We start from the raw sequence: 12,310 nt of genomic DNA on the forward strand, positions 1-12,310 counted from the left end.
CACCACTCCCATCTCTGGATGGAGCCGCACCTCAGAGGGGAAAAAAAACAGTATCAGGCGCCAGGAAGACAACAAATACAGTACTGTTTTCAGCATTATGCAAAAGGAAAAACAGAAGAAATGCTAAGGTGATCAGCAGCCACTAGCCCTAAGTTTCACTAAAAGACCCAGACTTTAGATAAAGTTGAAGCCATGGCCTGCTCCGTTTCCTAATAAAATGAATTTAAAAGGGTATGGTAGAAAGCATAGTAACATACTATGCCAGTATGATATGGTCCCATACAAGGGAAAATAAGTGCATCTTAAGTCTGAACTTAAAAGTCTCTACAGAATCTGATTGTTTTATTGACGCAGGGAGATCATTCCACAAAGCAGGTGCACCATAAGAGAAAGCTCTTTGACCCACAGACTTTTTATTCACCCTAGGGACACAAAGTAGTCCTGCGCCCTGAGAATGCAGAGCCCGGGCCAGTACATAGGGTTTAATTAGGTCAGTTAAGTAGGGAGGTACCAGTCCCTGAATAATTTTATAGGTTAATAATCTGGTTCAAGCAGTTCCTCTCCTTTATTGATAATCCATAAACCAGCAGCTAAAACAAAAAGTTAAAAGACTTTCAATAAAGGAATAATAACAAGATAAGATGTCTTCAGGAACACTAAGAGTTCAGCTTCAACAACAAGTGAATCCTTTGTTGTCCACGTTTAACTATTTACTCTGTTCTGAACAAACTTTAGGTCAGAGTCAAACAGTTCCAAAGAACATGTAGGAAGCAACAATTTGTACATCTTCACCATGGATAACACAAGCTACTGGTGAAGGCCCCCGGCCAGTCCGTCTGAAATCAGTTATCACTTCCCTTGTTTTTTGGACATTAAGGTCAAGGAAGCTGTCATCACACCATTTAACAAACATCGACAGAGCGTCCCCATGGCCTGACTCAGAACCCTGAAGAAGAGACACCAGAGCTGTATCATCTGAGAACTTCACTAGATAGCTGCTCTCCTGACCCGCTCTGCAACTGTCTGTGCACAGAATGAAAAGCAGGGGAGAGAGGACACAGCCCTGAGGAGAACCAGTGTTAGACATTGAAGGTTTGGACATGTGACCATTCATTTTCATTGTTTTTATTTGGATTTTCTTTTTTTTCCATAGAACATAAACAGTTTCTAACTAAACAAAACAAACTAATATATATACGAGGTCTATTAGAAAAGTATCCGACCTTACGTATACATATATATGTATACATATACATATGTATACACATATATATGTATACATATGTATACACATATATATGTATACATATGTATACACATATATATGTATACATATGTATACACATATATATGTATACATATGTATACACATATATATGTATACATATGTGTATACATATGTATATGTATACATATATGTACATATGTATACACGTATATATGTATGTATATATATAAATATATATATATGTATACGTATATATGTATACGTATATATATGTGTGTGTGTGTGTGTGTGTCTTTAATCAGTTACTGTTTTCATATATTTGCTTGGCAGCCCCAGAATCAAATTCATAGGGTCCATTTCTATATTAATATGGACTATTTTATCAATTTCACCAGTAATTTCCACCCAATATGTTTGAAGCTTCTGACAACACCAAAAACTGATTTATGCACTTCAGACACAAAGGGGATAGAGTGGTTAAAGAGGTGCCTGCAATGAGGAGATGTATGCAGTCTGTGTAAAATTTTGATATGTAACCATTAACTAAAACCTGCTGTACTCTATTTGTTAAAACATTCAATTTAAGAGCAACAATAAAACCCGACCAGGCAATTTAAAATTCGTGGAAAGCCTCTCAATTAAAATACGAGGCTGCATTTTATTAAAAGCTGACAAAAAGTCAGCAAATAAAAGTCTGGCATGAGATCTTAGCTTTTCCAGGTGCCTATAGACTGTCCAGAATAAAAAGCTTGGCATTAACCACACTTTTCCCAGCCTGATAGGAAAACTGTGGCAGATCAAGTTTGCCCTCAGTTAAGGAGATGACTTCCTCTTTCAAGATTTTTTTTTCAAATGTTTTCATCACCAAGGATGTCAGAGCCACAGGTCTAAAATCATTCAAATCCTTTGGTTTGTTTGACTTTGGCACAGAAATTATAGTTGCTGTTTTCCAAATATGTGGAATCTCACCACTGTCAGCAGACCTTTGAAAAAGCTGAGTAATCCTACATTTTTAGCAAAAATGTAATCCATTTAGGTTTTTCCTTCATCAGTACACATGGCATGATTTGTAGTGTTCCAGTGTTCCTATGCAAAAGAAAAGGTATGCAAAGTTATTTAAATTATATAATTAAATAAAATCAGTTGCTTAGTTTCAAAAGAAACCTTTTATTTTATTTAATAAGTTGTCCATGATCACAGTAATAAAACAACCTGACACTTTGCAATAGAGCTATGTCAAATTATGTAGTTTTATCACTGAACTTTCAAAGGTAAGTCAAATTTTACTGATATTTATAAATTACATATTTCGCATCTTTTTCCATTATGAAGAAAAATGCACATTAATTGTATGTATGGAAAATTTTTTAACATTTAATATAGAACAAATTTAGCAATGTTGTAACTGTCCGTGTTGTCGACGAAATGTACTTTGACACGAAAAACTAGAAAACGGTAGTGTATAGTTCAGTGACGTTCGTGCTGTGCTGCCGCGCCAGGAACTGTGCTCACATTCTGATTGGCTCGTTTTCTCTCACCAGACATCGTCTGTGGCGCGTGGTTGCGTTGTCTCCTCTGTGATTGGCCAGTCAGTTGTCGCGCTGCGAGTTGTGATTGGTCAGTCTCCTTAGCGTTCTTCCGTCCTCCATCATCGTCTAACTTAAAAACAGTTGTCGAACAGGAGCACAACAAAGTTGTCTTTTTTTTTTTTTTTTTTGCACTAACCGTAAATAGAGGTGAGTTGCTTTACACGTGTCTTATTTTCCTTGAACACGAGACTGCTTTTAAAATCGCTTTTAAGTAAAGTTTGAAAGGAAGTGAGTCCGTCTCGTATGTGGTCCGGATAGGAACGTAACTCCGACGGGCTGGAGGTCGCGTAATCTAAGTAAGTGAAATAATTTTTTTAGTCTTCTTTTTTATTTATAAAGAAGCTTGTCTCATAATTTAATGAGGATCATAAACATTTGTTTATTTTTTGACTAGCATGATCACCCAATTGATCTACTTTTATATAAAGTGGCCACTTGTATGTTTAGCTAGCAATAAATGTCATTTGTTGGTGGTCTTCGATCGTGAAGTACACAGAACGGCGTTAACTGACACGTGGCACAGATTTGGTCTTTAATGGTTTTCTCGGTGTGGTGGTCATAAATCCCCTTTGCCCTTTCACCTATTTACGCTGTCCTCAGTCCGTCTCCTCAACGAGTTCCTTTTTTTAGCTCCTTAAATCCACCTGAACCGGAGAAACAAACTGACTTTACCACAACAGCTGGTCGTAGCAGTTCTAATATTTATTATTGGTTGTTGATGCTGGTTATTATTAAACCCAACATGGGATTAGTGCTGCGGTCGAGCCAAATCAGTGGAATCTCATAAAAAAACAACATGACTAACGAGAATAATGTCAAACGAATCGGTTGAGGTCACATTTACTTGACTTGTGTGTCGCTTTACTATCGTTTGGTTCACTTTAGTCCTAAACTTTGGTTACATGAGGTTGAGAATCAGTACAGTGCTTTGGGTACGGTAGTTTGACGTTTTAAGTACATTGTTTTAAGCTTTGGTTTTGTGATGTAAACTTGGATGTTTTGATCTTTTAGTGATGGTATGTTTGTTCAGGTTCGGTACAGTACATACATTCAGCTTTGGCGACAGTCATTTATCTTGTGGTCAAACGTGTCACTGAGTTGTCCCGTTTTATCAAAGGGTAATCCGCTCCTTGACTTAGTTTTTGTGGAATTTGGTTCCATCCCCCATTCATTTTGGTTCCATATGTTGTGTTCAATTGAATTACTCCACTGGATTTATTTACATGTCATATACAACTAAAAATAAATGAATGTTTCCCATTTTTGCATTGGAAAGAACATATTCATTTGTTGAAAGATGGAACAGTCCATTCAGAGAGGTGAAACAGTCGAATGGAACATTCCATATTTCAGATCATTAAAGCATTCTTACTACAGCACAAATGAAGAAATAATTATTTGAACATTAATATATTAGTACAGTGTCATAACAGTTGAATAGCTTGACCTTAAGTCTATTGTTTTAATGTTTGGTACAGTAACCTAAGCTTGTTTTTGTAATTCTCTTTTGCAACAGTCTGATCAGGTACAGTACTCGTACATTAATGTTTGAATGCACTACATTATAGTTATGTGCAATCAATGTCTTAAGTGCTGGGTATTAGTGCTTGACCTTTTGATATACTGTATGTTAAGGTTTGGTAAAGTACATTAAAAGTGTGAGTACAATATAACAAACCATAGGTATGGTATCTTTATTGTCTCATTGTCTTTAGTTTTGGTACAGTGGCCTAAAATTCTGTTTGTGTTCTTGACCATTTGCGACAGCATGGTCAGGTACAGCACAATAATGTTTGAATGCAGTACATTATTGTTATGTGCAGTGAGTATTAATTCTTGACCAAAACCTAGCATACTGTGCCAAATGGTCAAATAAATTAATCAATCAATCAGTACTTTAAGTGAATACAGTATGATAAACATAGCATATGGTGACACTATGGTCAGGTTAGGGACAGTATGGATTCATATGAATATTGGTAAGATTTTAGTATTTTGTATCTTGACCTTTTGATGTGATACATTGATGTTTAAGGTACCTGTATGGTGTGCATAGTACAGTAGCTACAATTTGATGCCCTCTGAGTGTGGTATCTTAATGTTCTATTTCATTCCTCCTGACCACCAGAAGGCGGTGCTTTAGCACTTGGATAACTACATGTGCGCAGCACAGAGGTCGAGAATATATGCCAACAAAGTCACGCCATTGAATGTGACCTGGGTGACGTCACTGGTTGTCTTTATATACCAGACGCACCCAGCGCACGCTTCTTTTCTACATTCTCACATTCTTAGAGGTTGAGAACGCATTTAGCTGCGATTGCTGCTCTCGCTTGTAGCTTTCGGTTGGAGCTACGTGCACTGCACACGTCCTCCAGAGGCTGCGAAACACGGCTTCACCGTTTTTTGTATTCTTTGACGCCTGTCGTGAGTACACCTTCCTAAACGCCGGGTGCACGCCTTTGCCGCTGCCCTGCTGGGTATTTTCCTCTGTGCACATTAGCTGTGTTGTTTCGATGAAAGCTGGCTATTTGTTTAGTTGTATCACTAACCCCATTAACTACGTGGTAGTGTGTGTATCAGAACCAGTATAGTGTACTGTATTGGGCTTGCCGTGAGTGTTTTCTACTCCTTGAAGTACTTCGTCTGCACTGCCGCCATTTGCTAAGTTTAACAGCTCCAGCTAGTGTTGTCGTCGTTGCTCTAAGTGACTTAGCACTTGGGCTGTGAGTTTTTTGGCTGTGTGCATCGTGTTGTTACTGTGGCTGTGAGTGTTTCACGCTCCGGGCCTTGTATTAGCTTTTACACTGTGAGTGTTTCACGCTCCGTGCCTCGTGCCGAGTCTGCGGCTGGAGTGCTTCACGCTCCGTGCCTCGTGTTACTATTTACACTGCGTGTGATTCACGCTTTGTCTTTCCATTTGTAACCATCAGGGCTTGCGTTAGCCATCTGCACGCAGTCCACAATGTTGACAGGGCCTTTGTTGCATGGCTGTAGTACCTTTTTGGCTCCCTTGAGCCCAGATGATGGACATATGTTTTGCCCCTCGTGTCTTGGGATCGGACACCTGAGGGAAGGCCTGACTGGCGATGCCTGCCTTAATTGTGCCAGCATGCCACTGGCAGAGAGATCTGCTGGACTTGCGGCATTGGTAAGTGGAATATCTAGTGCGACTTTGGCCTGCAGCCTCAGGAAGGAACCAAAGCGCCGTAAACACCCACATGCAGGAGCCCCTTCTGCTAAGAAGGTTACTCATGACCATGCTTTGGCTGAAAAGGTCGAAACGTTGACTTCTGAGTTTGCTCAGATTAAGTCCTTGCTTCTGAATCTACAGCCTAGGGATGCAGTGACAGTTCCAGTTGTCCCTAATGAGGCTGATCAGACCAGTGTAGTTACTCAGCAGGAAGAAGATGTCGTGTCTATTGCTGCAACTGATTCCTTGTACATGACAAGTGATATAAACTGTGTGGAGGATGAGGATGAGAGGGGTCTTTCTCCAAGCCATTCATTAGTGGGCTCTCATACCTCTGAGGCAGAGTCCATGCCGCAAACCAGACCTGGACTATCCTTTGTCAAACGAGCTGTTCAGTTGGCTTTATCCAGGCTTGGGGTCGACAATCCCCCTGCGGAAACCACCGCTTCAAGTGCCTTTTTCAAAGTCACTCAGAAGCCTGAGTTCAACGTACCAGTTTCACAACCATATATCGAGGAGCTCCACCGATGTTGGGCGGACCCCAAATCATTGACCCATCTATCACAGGACTGCAGAGCCCTTAGCTCTATGTGTGATTCAGCGCAGTATGGTCTGAACCGTATGCCCGCCATTGTCAGCATTATTGCGAACCTGGTTGTGGCTCCAGCTGATGCTGCTCAGCCGGATGCCCGCTGCCCACGACCTCAGTGTAGGGTCACTGATGACCTCCTCACCAAAAGCTATGACATAGCTGCTCGCGTCGGTCGCCTAGGCAACTCACTGTCCCATTTAGCCCTTGCCCTCTCAAAGTCTTTGAGGGAGACAGAGGTTGATGATGCTACGCAAATTCTTAGTGATGCCTCACTCCAAACTTTTGCTTATATGTCCAGAGAGCTTGGCAGACTGATGTCAACCCTTACCATCACTAGATGTCAGGTGTGGCTTGCGCAGTCCCCCCAATCCGAATCCTGCAGAGGCACACTCCGTTCACTGCCGGTTCTTCCAGGCCAAGTATTTGGACCTGCGGCCCAACAAACTTTGGAGCGTGCTGTTGAGGCTAGTAAATCTCGGCAACAGTTTGTTGACCTACACCGGTCTTCCAGACCTCAGCCAGTCAGATGTGCTACAGCTTTTCACTCTACATCCAGGCTTCCGCCGACTTCCAGAGCTGCACGTGCTTTTGTAGTTGAGGGCCAGCTCTCCCAGCAGCCTGCCTTTCGTGAGCCTACGGGCAGACCCCCGAGAACTGAACGGTTTCACAGAGCTTCCAGTAATCGCGCCCAGAGGTCCTCAGGGATGCGAGGCAGAGGTGGTCGGGTCTGACTGCCAATGTTTGGCCCCCAGCCGTTTTTCACGAAATCAACTCAGCCACTGGGAGGCTCAAGTTCAAGACCCATGGGTCATTTCAACCTTGTTCGAAGGTTACAGAATTCAGTTCAGATGTCGTCCTCCAAAGCTCAATGGGGTGAGGATGACTGTTGTTTCCGACTCGGTGCAGTCTGCTGCCCTACAACGGGAGATTTTGGAACTCCTGGAGAAGGGGGCCATAGAGCCAGTTCACAGTTCAGACCAGCTCAGGGGGTTCTATTCAATTTACTTCCTTGTTCCAAAGAAGGATGGCGGCTTTCGTCCTATCCCCGATCTCTGACGTCTGAATCGTTATATCAAAGTGCTGCAGTTTCACATGCTCCGCACAGTAGACGTCCTTCAAACTATCACACCAGGAGACTGGTTCACAAGTGTCAACTTAAAAGACGCCTGTTTCCATGTGCCAGTGGCACCTCATCACAGGCAGTTTCTCCGCTTTGCTTTCGAAGGTCAGGCATACCAGTTCAGGGTGCTTCCTTTTGGCCTCTCTCTTGCCCCTCGTACATTTACCAGATGTATGGCTGCAGCACTAGCCCCACTGCAAGCTCTTGGATTAAGAATCCTACCCTACTTAGACGATTGGCTTGTCTGTGCTCCGACTCAGGAGCAGGCGCACAACGACACAGCTCTTCTACTGAACCATGTCTCTCATTTAGGACTCACAGTGAACTTTGCAAAGAGTTCTCTTGTTCCCAGTCAACAAACGACCTTCATCGGCATTGCCATCAACTCCCTGACTATGACTGCATCGCCATCCCCGCAGAGAGTGGACGATGTAATTCGTCTCGTCTCACACATTCAACAGGCTGTGACGCTGCGTTTTGGTTTGCTGCTCCGGTTGATGGGCAAAATGACTGTAATGACGCTAGTGGTGCCTTTGGGACTTCTGTTTTTACGTCCCCTACAGATTTGGATCAACAACCTAGGCCTCAACTCAAAGTTGCATCAGCACAGGCTTGTACGACTCTCCAGCCAGTGCCTTCTGCACCTCAAACCCTGGGGGAACGTGGACTTCATCTGCAAGGGTGTCCCTCTAGGCTCTGTTCCTTCTCGCCGAGAGGTGGTTGTTACAGATGCATCACTCAAAGGTTGGGGGGCCGTGTGGAATCACAGGATGGTGAGGGGTGTCTGGAGTCCCCAGGAGAGACTCCAACACATAAACGTGCTGGAGCTTCGCGCTGTGCGACTGGCTCTCAAGCATTTCCTCCCGGCCCTGAGAGGAAGACATGTTCTTGTCCGGTCAGACAACACGTCAACAGTCTATCACATAAACCATCAGGGGGGCACCAGGTCCAATCACTCATTGGCAGAAACTCGGAAGCTTCTCTTATGGGCATTGCCTCGCCTTCAGAGTGTCAGAGCAGTTCATCTGCCCGGTGTACAGAACAGCGCAGCGGATTTACTCTCCAGACAGAAACCACCACCGGGAGAGTGGAGACTGAACCCGATTGTGGTCCAAATGATCTGGCAGAAATATGGTGCAGCGGAAGTGAACCTTTTCACTTCAAGCACCTCGGCACATTGCCCACGATGGTACTCCTTCTTGGAACCAGACAGCCCGCTGGGGCAGGATGCATTGGCTCACCCGTGGCCGGATTGCCTCCTTTATGCCTTCCCTCCTCTCCCGCTGCTGATGTTGACACTGCACAGGATAGATCAGAGCAGCCACAGGGTGCTGCTCGTTGCTCCATTCTGGCCTGGGAGGATTTGGTTTCCCATGATTTACAAACTCCTCGAGGGAGAACCTTGGGCTCTCCCGGAGAGGAAGGATTTGTTGTCACAGCTACAGGGGAGGATTTGGCACCCTCACCCAGAACGCCTTCAACTGTATGTGTGGCCGTTGTGGGGCCAGACTCCTTGTTAAGTTCTTGTGACCAGGCTGTTGTTCAGACTGTCCTTAATTCACGTGCTGCTTCTACCAGGGCTTTGTATGACAACAGATGGAAGCTGTTTGCGCAGTGGTGTGAGAAACAAAAGTTAGACCCGGAGCATTGCCCTGTGCCTATTCTCTTCAAATATTTAGAAGAACTGCTGGAGAAAGGACTTTCTGTCACTACCTTGAAGGTTTATGTTGCTGCAATCTCTGCCCGGCACGTCTACATTGATGGCCGGTCAGTGGGTTCACACCTCTTAGTGTGTCGTTTTTTTGAAAGGTGCTCTACGTTTGCGGCCTCCAAGGCTTGCACGCGTACCTTCATGGGACCTTCCTCTAGTCCTGGAGGGTTTAAGCTTATCCCCTTTCAAACCAGTTGAAAGTGCTGATCTTAAATGGGTGTCAGTGAAGACTGCCTTTCTACTTGCACTGTCTTCGGCTAAGCAGGTGGGAGAGCTCCATGCCCTATCAGTTGCTGGGGACTGTTTGCGATGGAATTCTGATGGATCTGGGGTTACGTGTGGCCTAATCCGTCCTTTTTACCCAAGAGAATTTCAACTTTTCATGTTAACCAGCCAGTTTCCTTGGCTATGTATATCTGTTTCAGTTTCCCTGTGTCCTGTCCGAATGTTGAAGCAGTACATTAGTGCGCCCGTTGTTGTTGTTGTTACGGAGACGTGGATGAAAGCCGGTGAGTACAGCCCTATCGTGGAACTTTTACCAGCCGATTGCTCCTTTTTTAACTCTCCACAGACATTGGGCCGGGGTGGAGGAACTTTGGCTGTTTTTAAAAGTTATTTTACCTGCAAACAGTGTCCTGCTTCCTTCTCCAGTTTTGAACTGACTGTTTTTGAGGTTGGTCGCAAATACCCGGTGCTCTGCGCCATTATCTACCGGCCTCCAAAATACAACAAGGAGTTTATAAATGAGTTTTCAAACTTCCTTGCAGAACTGTTGCCCAACTATGATCGTCTTCTTCTTGTTGGCGATTTTAATATCCATGTCTGCTGCCCTGACAAGCCCATGGTGGAGGATTTTTTAAACTTAGTGGACTCTTTTAATTTGAAGCAGTGGGTGTCTGGCCCCACACACCAACATGGACATATATTAGACTTGTTTTTTTCCCATGGTCTGCTTGTGTCAAATGTAGAAATCGGTGACTTTGTTTTTTCTGATAATGCATCAGTCTGGTGGTTGGCTCTCACTGCGGTATTGTATCACTTCCTGTTCCGGAGCACAGCGGTGTTTTGCTGTATCTGTTAGCTGTTTAATCTGCGCAGTTAGCTTGATCTAGTTATCTAGATTACGATTTGTTTCCCAGTGTAATCTTTACGTGCCTTAACTAAAGCACTCCTTCTGCTGAATCACCTCTAAATTATTTACACATTATTCACTTTGCGTGTTTTTAGGAATCCGCTAGCTTAGCGTAGCTACTAGCTCTTAGCCGATTTAGCATGGCGGCTTCTCCTGTCTCTCCCGCACTTTTCTGCTCTGGGTGTGAAATGTTTAGTTATTCCTCGGCCTCCTTTAGCAGTAACGGTACTTGTAATAAGTGTAGCTTATTCGTAGCTTTGGAGGCCAGGCTGGGCGAATTGGAGACTCGGCTCCGCACCGTGGAAAATTCTACAGCTAGCCAGGCCCCTGTAGTCGGTGCGGACCAAGGCAGCTTAGCCGCCGTTAGTTCCCTTCCAGCAGATCCCGAGCAGCCAGGAAAGCAGGCCGACTGGGTGACTGTGAGGAGGAAGCGTAGCCCTAAACAGAAGCCCCGTGTACACCACCAACCCGTTCACATCTCTAACCGTTTTTCCCCACTTGACGACACACCCGCCGAGGATCAAACTCTGGTTATTGGCGACTCTGTTTTGAGAAATCTGAAGTTAACGACACCAGCAACCATAGTCAATTGTCTTCCGGGGGCCAGAGCAGGCGACATTGAAGGAAATTTGAAACTGCTGGTTAAGGCTAAGCGTAAATTTGGTAATATTGTAATTCACGTCGGCAGTAATGACACCCGGTTACGCCAATCGGAGGTCACTAAAATTAACATTAAATCGGTGTGTAACTTTGCAAAAACAATGTCGGACTCTGTAGTTTTCTCTGGGCCCCTCCCCAATCAGACCGGGAGTGACATGTTTAGCCGCATGTTCTCCTTGAATTGCTGGCTGTCTGAGTGGTGTCCAAAAAATGAGGTGGGCTTCATAGATAATTGGCAAAGCTTCTGGGGAAAACCTGGTCTTGTTAGGAGAGACGGCATCCATCCCACTTTGGATGGAGCAGCTCTCATTTCTAGAAATCTGGCCAATTTTCTTAAATCCTCCAAACCGTGACTATCCAGGGTTGGGACCAGGAAGCAGAGTTGTAGTCTTACACACCTCTCTGCAGCTTCTCTCCCCCTGCCATCCCCTCATTACCCCATCCCCGTAGAGACGGTGCCTGCTCCCAGACTACCAATAACCAGCAAAAATCTATTTAAGCATAAAAATTCAAAAAGAAAAAATAATATAGCACCTTCAACTGCACCACAGACTAAAACAGTTAAATGTGGTCTATTAAACATTAGGTCTCTCTCTTCTAAGTCCCTGTTGGTAAATGATATAATAATTGATCAACATATTGATTTATTCTGCCTTACAGAAACCTGGTTACAGCAGGATAAATATGTTAGTTTAAATGAGTCAACACCCCCGAGTCACACTAACTGTCAGAATGCTCGTAGCACGGGCCCGAGGCGGAGGATTAGCAGCAATCTTCCATTCCAGCTTATTAATTAATCAAAAACCCAGACAGAGCTTTAATTCATTTGAAAGCTTGACTCTTAGTCTTGTCCATCCAAATTGGAAGTCCCAAAAACCAGTTTTATTTATTATCTATCGTCCACCTGGTCGTTACTGTGAGTTTCTCTGTGAATTTTCAGACCTTTTGTCTGACTTAGTGCTTAGCTCAGATAAGATAATTATAGTGGGCGATTTTAACATCCACACAGATGCTGAGAATGACAGCCTCAACACTGCATTTAATCTATTATTAGACTCTATTGGCTTTGCTCAAAAAGTAAATGA

The 12,310-nt window shown here is 43.9% G+C and overlaps 1 protein-coding gene across 3 annotated transcripts in view; it reads left to right on the top strand.

Moving 5' to 3' along the window:
• The first annotated feature begins 2,942 nt into the window (after nucleotides 1-2,942).
• hmgcs1 (3-hydroxy-3-methylglutaryl-CoA synthase 1 (soluble)) overlaps nucleotides 2,943-12,310 on the top strand; it is a 62,624-nt gene continuing 53,256 nt past the window's right edge. For 2 of the 3 annotated variants that reach the window (XM_034192420.1, XM_034192418.1), the window contains exon 1: nucleotides 2,943-3,113. The gene's annotated coding sequence lies outside the window, so the exon portion shown is untranslated. Of the gene's footprint in view, nucleotides 3,118-12,310 lie in introns of all 3 variants that reach the window. The other variant, XM_034192419.1, reaches the window with a different exon arrangement.

Source organism: Thalassophryne amazonica, chromosome 17, assembly GCF_902500255.1.
Source record: "Thalassophryne amazonica chromosome 17, fThaAma1.1, whole genome shotgun sequence".
NCBI classification, from domain to species: domain Eukaryota; kingdom Metazoa; phylum Chordata; class Actinopteri; order Batrachoidiformes; family Batrachoididae; genus Thalassophryne; species Thalassophryne amazonica.